Raw genomic sequence first — 12,243 nt, 5'->3', positions numbered from 1 at the left:
TCCATGCTACCATCATCAAATTTTGAGATACCAATGGGGTTTATGATCTACATATCTTTCAATATCTCCTTGTGCATCCCACTAACTTCAAGTTTGACCACTTGCATTTCTTCTATGTCTATCCTGTAGATAGTGTTCTTCCAATTCATGTTTTTTTCTAGGATGAATAGCATGTAGGAGTTCATAGCCTTCATAGGGTTTTCACCAAGGAACTTCAATACACCATAATTCTCCACTTCATGTACCTAAAACATGACTGCCCATCAGCAACTCTAATATTCCTCCTATACTAGGATGAGGGCTTGAACTTCTCCTAAAAATACTTCTCCTTTTGTGTATGTAGTGGTGAAGTCCAAAAAAAAATTGCTTCCTTCTTTCAAAATGGACTCTACCCATTGATTCGTTGCTTCTGAAAGTAACCTTCCTCTTTACATTTTCTTGACTAGTTGTTTACTATCTAATTAGTTAGGATCAAAATATTGTTGTGTTTGTATTAGTAGAAGAGCACTGAAATTCATCAAGGATTCTATATAGTCGGCCATGGTGATTATCAAATTCCTCAATTCCTTCCTTTCTTTACCATCCTTTTTGGATTGAGTCAACATATTGTCGATTGACAACTTGAAACAATGATTCCTGGTGTCTCTAAAGATGGCTCCCAAGTCCATGGTAGTAAAATTGAAGTCGTCAGAATCAATTTCTCTCAATTCTTCTCTTTTCTTGTAGGTAGCCTCTTATGCTGTAACCTTTCCCATTATAGGATCCTTGATCAATGACATGTCATTTTTCATTTTCTTATTCTTTTAGATGTGAGCAACATGCTTCATGACTATGTCTTTAACAAGCATGGACATGAGCTAGAGCCTACACTTTTTACTTACTAGATTGGATAGCCAAGGTTGAATGGTAGAAGTGGCTGCTACTCTTTGACTATTTTTAGTAGGATTCATGAAATCAGACTAAATTGCAATCAGAGCTTCTATCAATTCCATATCACCCTCTTGGTTGTCTAATAGAGTAAGTTCTTACTCTTTATTCTACTCTTTTAGTCTTTATTTTAATAGTTTACTGAGTGAGTGCCATAGACTTGGTTTCAGACCTAATTTTGTGTGCCATGAGCCAATTTAGATATCCCACTTCCTTCTACTTTTTAGCTATTGGAATGTTACCTACAACATTTGATGAAAATGGGATGTCAAAGCTTAGAGGTTTAGAGAAAAAAGTTTATTTGGGATATTTCACAATCTGTTTGTCTATGTAGGCCAAAATGGATCTAGTCTCTAGATTTATATCATCTTTCTTTGCTCTACTCTAATCTTATTCAAGTTGAATTTTTCTCATTTTCTTCCTCCTAGCTTGGTTCAACAATTTCTAAATCATCTTCAATCATTCCCTCGAACTTGAACTTTATCTTTAATGAGGTAATCTAAGGGAGTGTCAACCTTGAATGGTCTCTCTTAACTACTTCATGCTTATTGCCACAATTTTCCCACAAATCCTCCAATTGAGGAGTTGACCAAGATTTACCCTTTCTCCTGAGCACTAATGTTACAAAACCTTTACTAACAAAATCTCTCCTCACTTGATAAAACCTAAGGTTAAAGCTAAATAGGTTATTTTTAATTATAGAAGCATTAATCATAGTCTTGTAGGCTAGAGGGCCATGTTTGATGAGGAAATAAAACTCCCATTTTTCCTAAGGAAGATTATTTTTAATTATAGAAAACAACTACATGCATATGTCCATGATGATGAAGTAGCCTAGGGAATACCAAGGAAATTTAATAGACTTTTCTTCCAATACCCCCACCCTCAAGTATGTGAACCTTGGAAATTTGATGTAAAAGCTCTTCTAGGTTTGGATTGGTTTTCAAGCTTCTAGGGATATCCTTGGCATTGTGATTTTTTTGAGACTTAGGTGCACATTTCCTATCAAAGCATCATGTACTTTCCTAAACTCTTCTAATAATTTGTCCTTCTATAACAATGGCCAATATTGATAGACAATTATATCCTCATTCCAAGGCTCATGAGGGATAGAAGTAATATTACTAACACATGTAATGAAATAAGTCAAGTAAGAGGACATATAGAATTCTTATCTTGAGATATTTGAGTGTTTGAGTTGATTTCTTAGCAAGCTAGCTATCAACTCTACCCAATCTAAAAAATGCTTCCTAGTTAGAATAATAACTATGTAATAGTACATCGTATCCTCAAAAAGTAAGACATTAGTTGACCCCTTAGCTTGGTGAAATAGAACCACTAGGTCATGGATATGAGGTTCCATGTGGACTTTGGTAACTATTTTGGGTTGCCATAAAGTTCCTTTATAATTTGTTTCAATCCACTTTTTGGCCAAGAGGTTGTGATACTTTTTAAGGTTCTCTTTGTACTAAACTAGGGAATGGGTAGGCCCATAAGCAAAAAAGGTGCATTATGGTAAACAAAAGACCAATAAAATGATTTCCCTAGTGATGGACAACATTGGCTTCCCATTCCTATTCAAAATTCTTAAGGTTCTTGCGTCATAGTGGTCAATATATATCTGAAGTAATTATGGGCTTAAAAGAGTAGGAGGGAAAGCCACTACTTCAATTAAGACACTGATTAGAACATCTAAAAACCCTTTAACCTCATCAACCTATTGAAGGAAATTCTCTTATAACTAGTCAACCCTGACTCCCATTAAGTTGATATTAGAAATTAAGGGCCTTTTACATTCAAGAGTCAAAAAATTCCCAAAATAATGCATAATGGACTTCATTCTAACAAAAAGGAAACAAATAGCCTGAAACACCACTCTTGTCTTTCAAAACAACAACATAGAAGGAGAGATAATAGATCTTTCACATTCTCACCTATTATCTACTAAAAGAAAACTAGAAAACTTTCCTTCTTCCATTGTTTCTTTCCCTTCAATTCATCTCAATGTAGGATAAACAAATTAAGTTACAAACTTGGCACTTTTAAAGGTAGGATAACATACCAGTGAAAGTACCACCTCATAATGATCCATTTATGATGAGATCATCACAACCTAGTATGCACACTTAAAATAGTAATGTAACTTCCTTATTAAAAAATAACCTTTAGAGAACCTCATTGCAATAATTACAAACCCCCTTACAACTGATCTAGCTTCAAAGTGAACAATCTACCTTTTTATCGCTCATGATGCCAACTCACCGCCCACATAAATTGATGATGAATTAGATTGGATGTCTTAATCATTATTCTGATGTTGTATCTAGCACATGGAGAACTGTCATCTTTTCAAGAATAAACAATAATAATGTGCTTACATCCATAGTAGAAGAACTACTTTGGCCTTGTTTGAACCAAGTTTCAAAGAGGTTTGAAGTGGTTTAAAATAACACCTCTATCATACTTGATGGGTCCCACCTATAGGATTAAGAGTTAGTCCAAAAACTTTGGTTGAACTATTTTGGACGGGTTCAAAGAGGTTTGAAAGAAAATTCTTGAAGAGGCATCGCAAGGTTCAACTTTAAGGGGTAAGATGAGATGACACCTGAACAAAATGAAATATGAAAAACTTGTCGGTGTAGATTTTTAGAGTGAAGGATGAAAATGAGAAACCACAATGGTGACTCAAAACTAGGGCTAAAATCACCCAATCAATTGATTAAATGAATGATTGATTCATTTTTATCATATTAATACCTTCCATAACTTTTATTACTAATTGATGGAATTTGTTTCATATTCATACATCATTGAGTTAACTTCCTTGAATGTCCACTCAACTAATATTGAACTAGAAATGAACTCAAAATAATGTTAAGATGCACTTGAACTCCTCAAAATCTTATACCTGTGAAATGATCACATGATCAAAAAAATTAAAACTCTCCATGCACTCAGAAGAAAACTCTTGTTCTATCTCTACATATCAAAAAGATTAATTATCTATTAAGGATTTTATAATCTTAACATTTAATTTCTATTAATCATATTAATTTTATGTAATAATTTAAAAAACATTGCCAAAAAATTAATTTTTATTATTATCATAATTATATTTAATATAATTTAGTACTTAGTAAATAGTTAAAATCACTATTTCGTAAATATTAAAACATGAATTTAAAAAAAAAAAAAATTAAAAATATGTATGATTAAATACATATATACACACATATATGTATATTTTGTAGGCAAATGGCCTTTGACTATATAATATAGTGATATATTTATTCTTGAATAAGAACATTTGTATTGATAAGTTCTTATTGACTTCTTTAATCAATGTTGCTTTAATGCTAATATTGATTCTCTTTCAATGGCACCTAAAATATGAACATATCTAATATCCACCTATCATATAAACATATCTAGTATCCACCTATCACATGAACATATCTAATAGATGCTTTATGCCATTAATAATTATTTTTCTAAAATAGAATTCTTTTCATAGTGAAAAAAATTTGTGTTTTTCATCTCTTTATTCTCCACTCAGATCAATTTTGGTTTGTGGAAGCATATTGCAATAGTTTTTTGTCATCAATATTTGTGCATGGTGAATAATCTTTTTTGTAGTGTGAAATTTCCATGGACCATCCTAATCTAGATCTATGACATCTAGTATTGGTATATGTAAATATATTAACAATGATTGCAATAATGCAAATAATTATAATGAGGTGAAGGGGTGTGATATTTTGAAGTTGTCATCTCTAAGTATGCCAAATAAAGATAACAAATATGGATAGATAAAATTAACATGCAATCTATATTCTCATCCAAAATCTTGGTGGAATCTATGAAATTTTGGGTAAGTGGAGCCCAAAAAATTGGCTTTGCATGCCAATTTTAACTATTATGCATGACGTATGCTTTGAAGGCATACTCAAGATAACAGTTAATCACCCTTTAAATCTATTTATTGGAGAATGAGCCACACTCTAACCAAAAGATGGTTGATAGCTTGGTGTTAGAGTGCCTTAACATGCATAAAAGAGGTACTAGGGTTGAATCCTAGGTAGTCCATGAAAGTTTCACATAATACTAGAGCCATATTACAACCCCCAACGTACAAAGTGAGGCTCAAGGGGAGCACTAGAGTTCAAGACACACTAGAACCATAAGAAATTCAAAACCTAAACAAATGTAAGTGTTAACTTCATAAAATTTATAAACTTTCTAAGAGTTAACTAAATTTCAAGCTCTATACAAAAAGTTCAACAAACTCTATGACTAAGCTTGTGGTTAGTTGTGGAGTATTTATACATGTAATTTAGGTTTTCCTAGAACACAATATAACCTTTGAATAGTTGTTGACTAGTCAGTGGACATATTTCATGTCATGAGCCTACGTAGCTTTAAAGATTAGGCTAAATTTTTTAAGAGATCTTGTTTGTGGGAAGAAATACATAATTGATAGTGTATAAATGGTTGGATTTTTTCAAATAACCTTGGTGAGACCTTGTTAATCATGGAAAGGAATGATGGTGTTTTCTCATGATCAGTTTGTGGCCTTACAGTTCTAGATGGGGATTCTTAATGAGAGCATTATGGAAAAATTAGTTTCATGCTTGATGAAGAGTTGTATGTATTCATCTTATAATGCATCAATCTTGCAAAAAAAAGATGCCTAGATGGTTGAGTTTTTGTTGAGATACCATTTTTATTTTTTAAAATTTTAATCTTTCTTGAGCACACTTTATTGATAGTAAGGTTAGATAACTTATGATGCAATATATAAAAATTTTCCTTTGCCACAAGAAAATACATATAATTTAGAAGAGAGGACAACCCTTGACAGATATGCCTAGGGTAGTAGGACATGAAGCAAGTTCAAATGATCTATTTGTGTCCCCACAATTTAAACCTCTTTTTCTTAGTACCCAAACTAGTGTAAATTAGGATTCATGTGAATGTTGTCCCTGTATCCAAAAATGTTGAGAAAACATAGTTGTACCTCTACCACCACCATTTTCTTAGTCTAAAAATTAAGTAATTGAAGATGCTCCCAATGATGATCCATGTCCCAATATTAAAAGGAGTAGTAGGATGTATGCTTGCAAACCCACCAAAAAATCATTAGCATGTTGATCAATTTCAACCATTTGATTGTAGAGAATGACTTGTTTATATATGACACTAGGTTTGGGACAAGTGCACCCACAATAAATAACCATACCAAATTTTTGTATGCCCCAAATGGTCCAAATAATCTCTTTGGACCAACTAAACTCCATATCACAGAAGCATCAAATACTACCCTATCCTTTGGACATATATAAGGGCTATCAAAAGGAAGAGTTTCAACCATATAGATATGTTCTACCCTTGCTACTATCCACCATGCTATGCATAGATTAACTATACTTGTAGGGATTGTGCCCACAACTTGAGCAATGTACATGCACCTTAAAGGAATCTTCTTTTAGTGCCCAAGTTTGAGCTCTAATAGAAAATAAAGAACATGTGTGGTACTGATATTCTATATGTCTTAAAATGTATATCTTCTATTGGTTTTCTAGGAAACAAGTACCGAATAATAAATTTTCCAACAATATTGTATCCTAGTTATTTCTTTGTAGGTTATTGTTCATAACTGTAATGGAAGACTTAACATACATGAGAGTCTAGACAATAGAAACATACTCGACAATGGAAGTTGAACATCATCCTTCCATAGAATGCACAACAAATTGATAGAAACATACTGGCCACCAATAGGATGAGAAACCATCACTAAGTGACAATCCTGTAAACTTTCATGAACTATGCATGTATATACGGTCTACTTTTACGATGAAGTTCACTTCTATTATAGAAAAGAACATGGGTAAGTGTTGAAACAATTTGTGAAAAGTCAAATCAAGTAGAGAAAGAAAAAAATATACAGAGATATAGTTTGGCATATTTATTGTAAGCATCAATATCCAAATCAAAATTTGGTGTAAGAGTCATATTGTATTTCAGACCAGTGGCTATGAATAATTGACTTGAGAAGTAATGCAAGAGCATCTTGGGTTTTCTCAGTGACTACTTTGGATTTCTTGAGAGAAGGCTTGATAGTTTCTTTGCAGAGTGCTTGGATAGGTACTCAGTCAAAGGAGTCGTGCTCGATTGCTATTGGGTTTAGTGTTGGTTGAGTAGCTCAGTCATTGAAGGAGGCTTGATCATTGAACGAGCTCAACAAATACTATTGCTCAACATGTTTTGGTTGTTTGGCATGTAATGGGTACTCGACATATATTGGTTGCTTGGCATGTGTTGGTTTCTCAATAATGCTTGGGAGTTTGCTAACACTCAACAATGTGTTGGTGCCAACTGGAGTTCTTGCAGATTCCTTTGGATGATTTGGTATATTTAATGCATGTAGCATGTGATCATGATGTAGATTGATCTAAGAGTTATCTCTTCTATGTTAATTTAATCATGGTTATAAACTTAGGGCTAGTCCTAAGTATTTTGTGTGGTTATCATGTGTAAACTATGGTCTTACACAAGGGTTAACATTTTGTATTTCATGTCTATTGTGAGCCAACTTGTGGCTTAAATGTGCATTAATTACATGGGGTTTATTTAATTTTATAATTACTAGGCTGACTTGTGGCTTATTTGAGTATAAGTACAAGGTCTTATGGAGTCTTTGTTCATTCATTCATGGAGTGCATCCTAAGTTCAGTGTGGAGTAGCTAAAGGGTGAGTTTTCCTAAGTATGTGGATAGAGCTCTAAATGTGAGATAGTTTACAACAAGATTTTGCTGGAGTTGCACATTTGTAAGAAGGGCTAGTGGCCTTAGTTTAAAAACAAGGAGGTTGCTTGGTGGCATGTGAGCTTAAGCTAAGATCTTGGAGGTTTCTACCAAATTGTGGTTATTTTATAGATCCGATCTAGCTAGGATTGAGTTGGATCTTTAGGGATCTTGCATAACTATTTTTGTAATTATTATTGTATTTCATCCTAACCCAGAAGGCCTTGTGTATTGCATGTAAATAGTTATATTTATGAATAAAGTATTGTGAATTTGTATCAAATCTTGCATTTATGTGGCATTGGTTTATGTTTCTATTGTGTGGTTATTTGCTAGAGGCTAGGACATCTCCTTTGGGGATTATCCTACCTTGCACTGTGTCAAGAAGATTGTAAATGTTCTTGCATTATACATGTCAACTTTCTAACGTAATAGTGGAATGAATATATATAAACAAATAGGAAAAATTCAATGCCAATATTAACTATGAAAAACTATAGTGTAAGAAGGGGGCTCACAAGATATGATGAAATACGAATACCCAAACCATGAAATCTAGAGCCAAGTTGATTTGTTGTGACACTATGTGGACTAATCCAATAAGCCTAGGAGAAAAAAGATGAGTGTGAAGAGATATCCTGGCCATATATAGTAAGAAAAACTCACAACCATAAAGATTCTAAAGACTTGCATGTCTGAAAGACCTTTATTTTCCTAAGTTAGCCTTTTCGTAAAGTGTCACTTCTACACATTGTTACATATACCAAAGTCTAGAGGATATTCTACTTGATCAATTTATGAAAGTCTAGTTGATATACCCATGAAACTCCCTTAGATTCTATCTCTCAATAACTAAGAGCATAGAAGTCATTATAGGGAACACTTTGTTCCAATTTTGAATATTTAATGATATGTCTTTCACCTTGTATCCATGACAAAAGCATAAAATTGACTTTTAGTTTTGCTAAGATTACCATTGCTTTAAAAATGTTATGCTTAAATAAAGTGGTCAATGAAACTAAAACACAATGAATTATAAGAAAGAAGGAAGGAAATTGTATCAACATCCATTAATTTCTGAAGCAGGTTAATGAAAGAACATGAACATCCAATTACAACATTAAAGTACTTGAGAAACCAAATACCTTAGGAGGTGAAAATGAAACTGAGCCAAAGTAGTAAAACAATGAAATAATGTAGAGAACATAAACCTAATGTCAATAAATGAAACATGAAAATACATTCATGTCTAATTGTAAGTGTTTCTAGAGCTAATCATGGAGTTAGTTTAAATAAATATCTAATGTGAAGAAATCTTGAATGTGAGTGTCTGAACCAGATTGTGCAAGAATAACATATGCACTAACATCAACATTGATTATCCTATGAAACTTAAGGAGATATTATGCGCCAAAATAATCTCAAATTTACCCTTTATTAAATGTAATTTAACATTAAGAATTTGTACATATCACAGTAATGAGGAACAAAGTGTACACAATAACACTAAATAGTATCATCAAAGAGAAAGGGAAGAACTTGCAGAACATATTTTGTGCCAACTTTGAACAAATAGTAAATTCATTAACTGGTGTGATAATATTCTAAACACATTTATGAATATTGGAAAGCCAATGGAAATAAAATATTAGAGCAATGAATGCTATTTTCATTGCATCTGAACTCACATTATTATTCATTTCAAGTTGTAAATATAGAAAAGGCATATGTATGTAAGAAAGATTCAGATTTAGATGATTTTACAGAATTTTATTTAAACTTTGAGTTACATTATTATCTTGACATGTAATTGATATCATATCTCTAATGCAAAAAAAATTCAATATCAGTATCTTGCATTGAGGTATTTTATTAAAGATAGTGACATAATGCATTCCATTCAGTTGTACCAAAAATAGAAATTGAACTCCTAAAGAAGCAAGTAAAACAAAGCATCCTACTTGTCATTCTATAAGCCAAAATAAAAAGTACACTCATGAAGGAGCAATTTTTATACCAGGATTCAAAATAAAGGGATTTTATTTTTAAAAACAACATAATATACTTTTAACTATTATATCTTGGAGCAAAAGTAGACATTGAACTCCTAAAGGAGTAGAATAAAATCCCAAAACATCTAAGTAGACAATTACGACCGAGTGTCCAAAGAATATTTCAATTGAGATCAAAATATTGAGTAAATTGAGCTTAGTAGCCTTTCACAAAGAAGTCAAGGTCTGAATCACTCAAGCATCATGATACCATGTCGAAATGAATAATACATATTTTCCTTACAAAATGCTTAGGGAACTAGGACATAGAAGAGGATTTTAGCCAAGAGAGCTTGCAAAGATGGATAATTGATGCTATATCAAAAGGTGGATGACTTTGTGAATAAAATTAAATCACAACTTTAATATTTTCACTCGGCACTAACTATTTCTGAGGGCCAATTTTGCTCGGCACATGAAGGAGCCGAGTGAAATCAACACTCAAAGGGAAACTCGACACCAATGGATGCCAAATGAGCTCGGCTTAAACTATAAAAAATTTTTACCAAAGATAATGTTGAGTGACATAACTTAGAACATGAATGTTTCCACCATTAAAACTAGAGAGCCACAGCTTGAAGTATTCAACAATAAAATTCACAAATACAACAAATAAGGGAAGAGGAAAGGATTCAAGTATGCTTGCTTGCTTGGTATTCAAATTTGATTAAAAATATTACAAACTTTGGGAGCATTTGGATTCAACTAGAAAACCTTAAAATAACCCTAAAACTTTAAACTCATAAAACTTCAAAAAATTGCTACTCTAATGGCTACATTTAATAACATCTAGACCAATCACTACTTCATAGGTCGAATCCAGTAAATCACAAACCTACAGATTGACATGAAGAAGCATGTGCAACTGTAGGCACAAAATTAACTTCCTTCTATCTCTGCACTTGACTTGATCTCCCGATCAACTTTCTTTCTTCTTCCTTCTCTGCTCTACAAAATCTCTTCTCTCTTTGATCTGTTGAACCTTACAAATGAGATTGTTTCATTCCTTTTTTCTCTTGCCACAAAAAATTTTCCCCTCTTTTCAATTTTGAGAACTCACCTACCGCATTCAATTTTCTATCTGTTATACAGGTTGTTAGAGGTGGTAGGTTGGCATTTGGCTCCATGGAAGAATGACTATAGCATTTAATATTCCAACACTCCCCCTTTGTCCTGAACCAAACAAACAAGGATCACTGCTAATCCAAATCAACTACACCAAGATTCTCTCTTAGGTGTAAAAATGTTCCAATCCCTAATGGCTTGGTAAAAATGCCTGCTAGCTGCTACTTTGAGTTACAAAATTCCATTTTGATATCTCCATTCTCCACCAACTCTCTAATGAAGTGATATCTAATCTCTATGTGTTTGCTTCTCCCATGGAAGACTAGTTTCTTGGAAAATGTAATAGATGAGATGTTGTCACAATAAATTGTGATTCCATCCTCTTGCCTTTCATTCAAGTCTATCAAGATCCTCCTTAACCAAATAGCCTGACATGTTGTTGCATTTTCTACTATATATTCAACCTTTGCTGTAGATTGAGAAAAATTAGGTTGCTTCTTAGATGCCCATGAAATTGCACCCAATCCCATATGAAATACATATCTGGAAGTTCTCTTCCTATCATCTATAGTTCCAGCCCAATCACTATCTGTATAACCTACCAACCTAAATTCATTTGTTGTAGCATATAAAATATCAAATCCCTTGATACCTTTCACATGCCTTAGGATCCTCTTTCTCACTTGCCAATGAGAATCCTTTGGTGTTTCCATAAATCTAAAATCAAACTTACTGCATGCATCAAGTCAAGCTGAGTTACAATCAAATACATTAAACCTTCAACCATACTCTTGTATAGTGTTGAATCCACTCTCTTGCTAGAGTCTTCCTTGTTCAACTTTAGACCTATTGTTGTTAATGTGGGGGCTCGCTTATTGTTCTACATTTTGAATCTCTCCAAGATCTACCTTGCATATTTTTCTTGAGAGATGAAGATGCCATCATGCATTTGTTTTACTTATATGCCTAGAACATACTTCAAGAGAGCACAGTCTATCATCTCAAATTCATTTTTCATAGCCTCTTTGAACTCACCAATTAGAGTCTTGTCATTACTAGTAAAAATCAAATCATCTACATATAAGAAAACAATCAACACATTTCCATTTGTTGCCTTGGTGTAGAGAGTTGGCTCACCATTGCTTTTGCTAAAGCCATTGCTTATCAAATATAAGTCAATCCTATTGTACCGTGCCCTTGGACCTTTCTTGAGCCCATAAAGAGCTCTTTTCAGTCTATATACTTTATGTTCTTCACCTAAAACTTCATAACCAGGTGGTTGCTCCACATAGACTTCTTCCTTCAATACACCATTCAAGAAAGCAAACTTCACATCAATTTGATATACCTTCCATTTGTGCTGGGTTGCAATTACTATGACAACATGCATGGTT

General features: G+C 33.1%; 1 pseudogene; it reads right to left on the bottom strand.

Annotated features, from left to right (window-relative positions):
* Positions 1-5,762: 5,762 nt before the first annotated feature.
* Positions 5,763-12,007, bottom strand: LOC149546974 (oligopeptide transporter 3 pseudogene; annotated as a pseudogene).
* Between the last annotated feature and the right edge of the window lie 236 nt (positions 12,008-12,243).

Source organism: Cupressus sempervirens, chromosome 7 (genome assembly GCF_028749045.1).
Source record: "Cupressus sempervirens isolate cs-2001-9-10 chromosome 7, ASM2874904v1, whole genome shotgun sequence".
In the NCBI taxonomy this organism is placed as follows: Eukaryota; Viridiplantae; Streptophyta; class Pinopsida; order Cupressales; family Cupressaceae; genus Cupressus; species Cupressus sempervirens.
The sequence above is the reverse complement of the archived record's forward strand: the minus strand, read 5'-3'. Positions and strand labels throughout refer to the sequence as shown.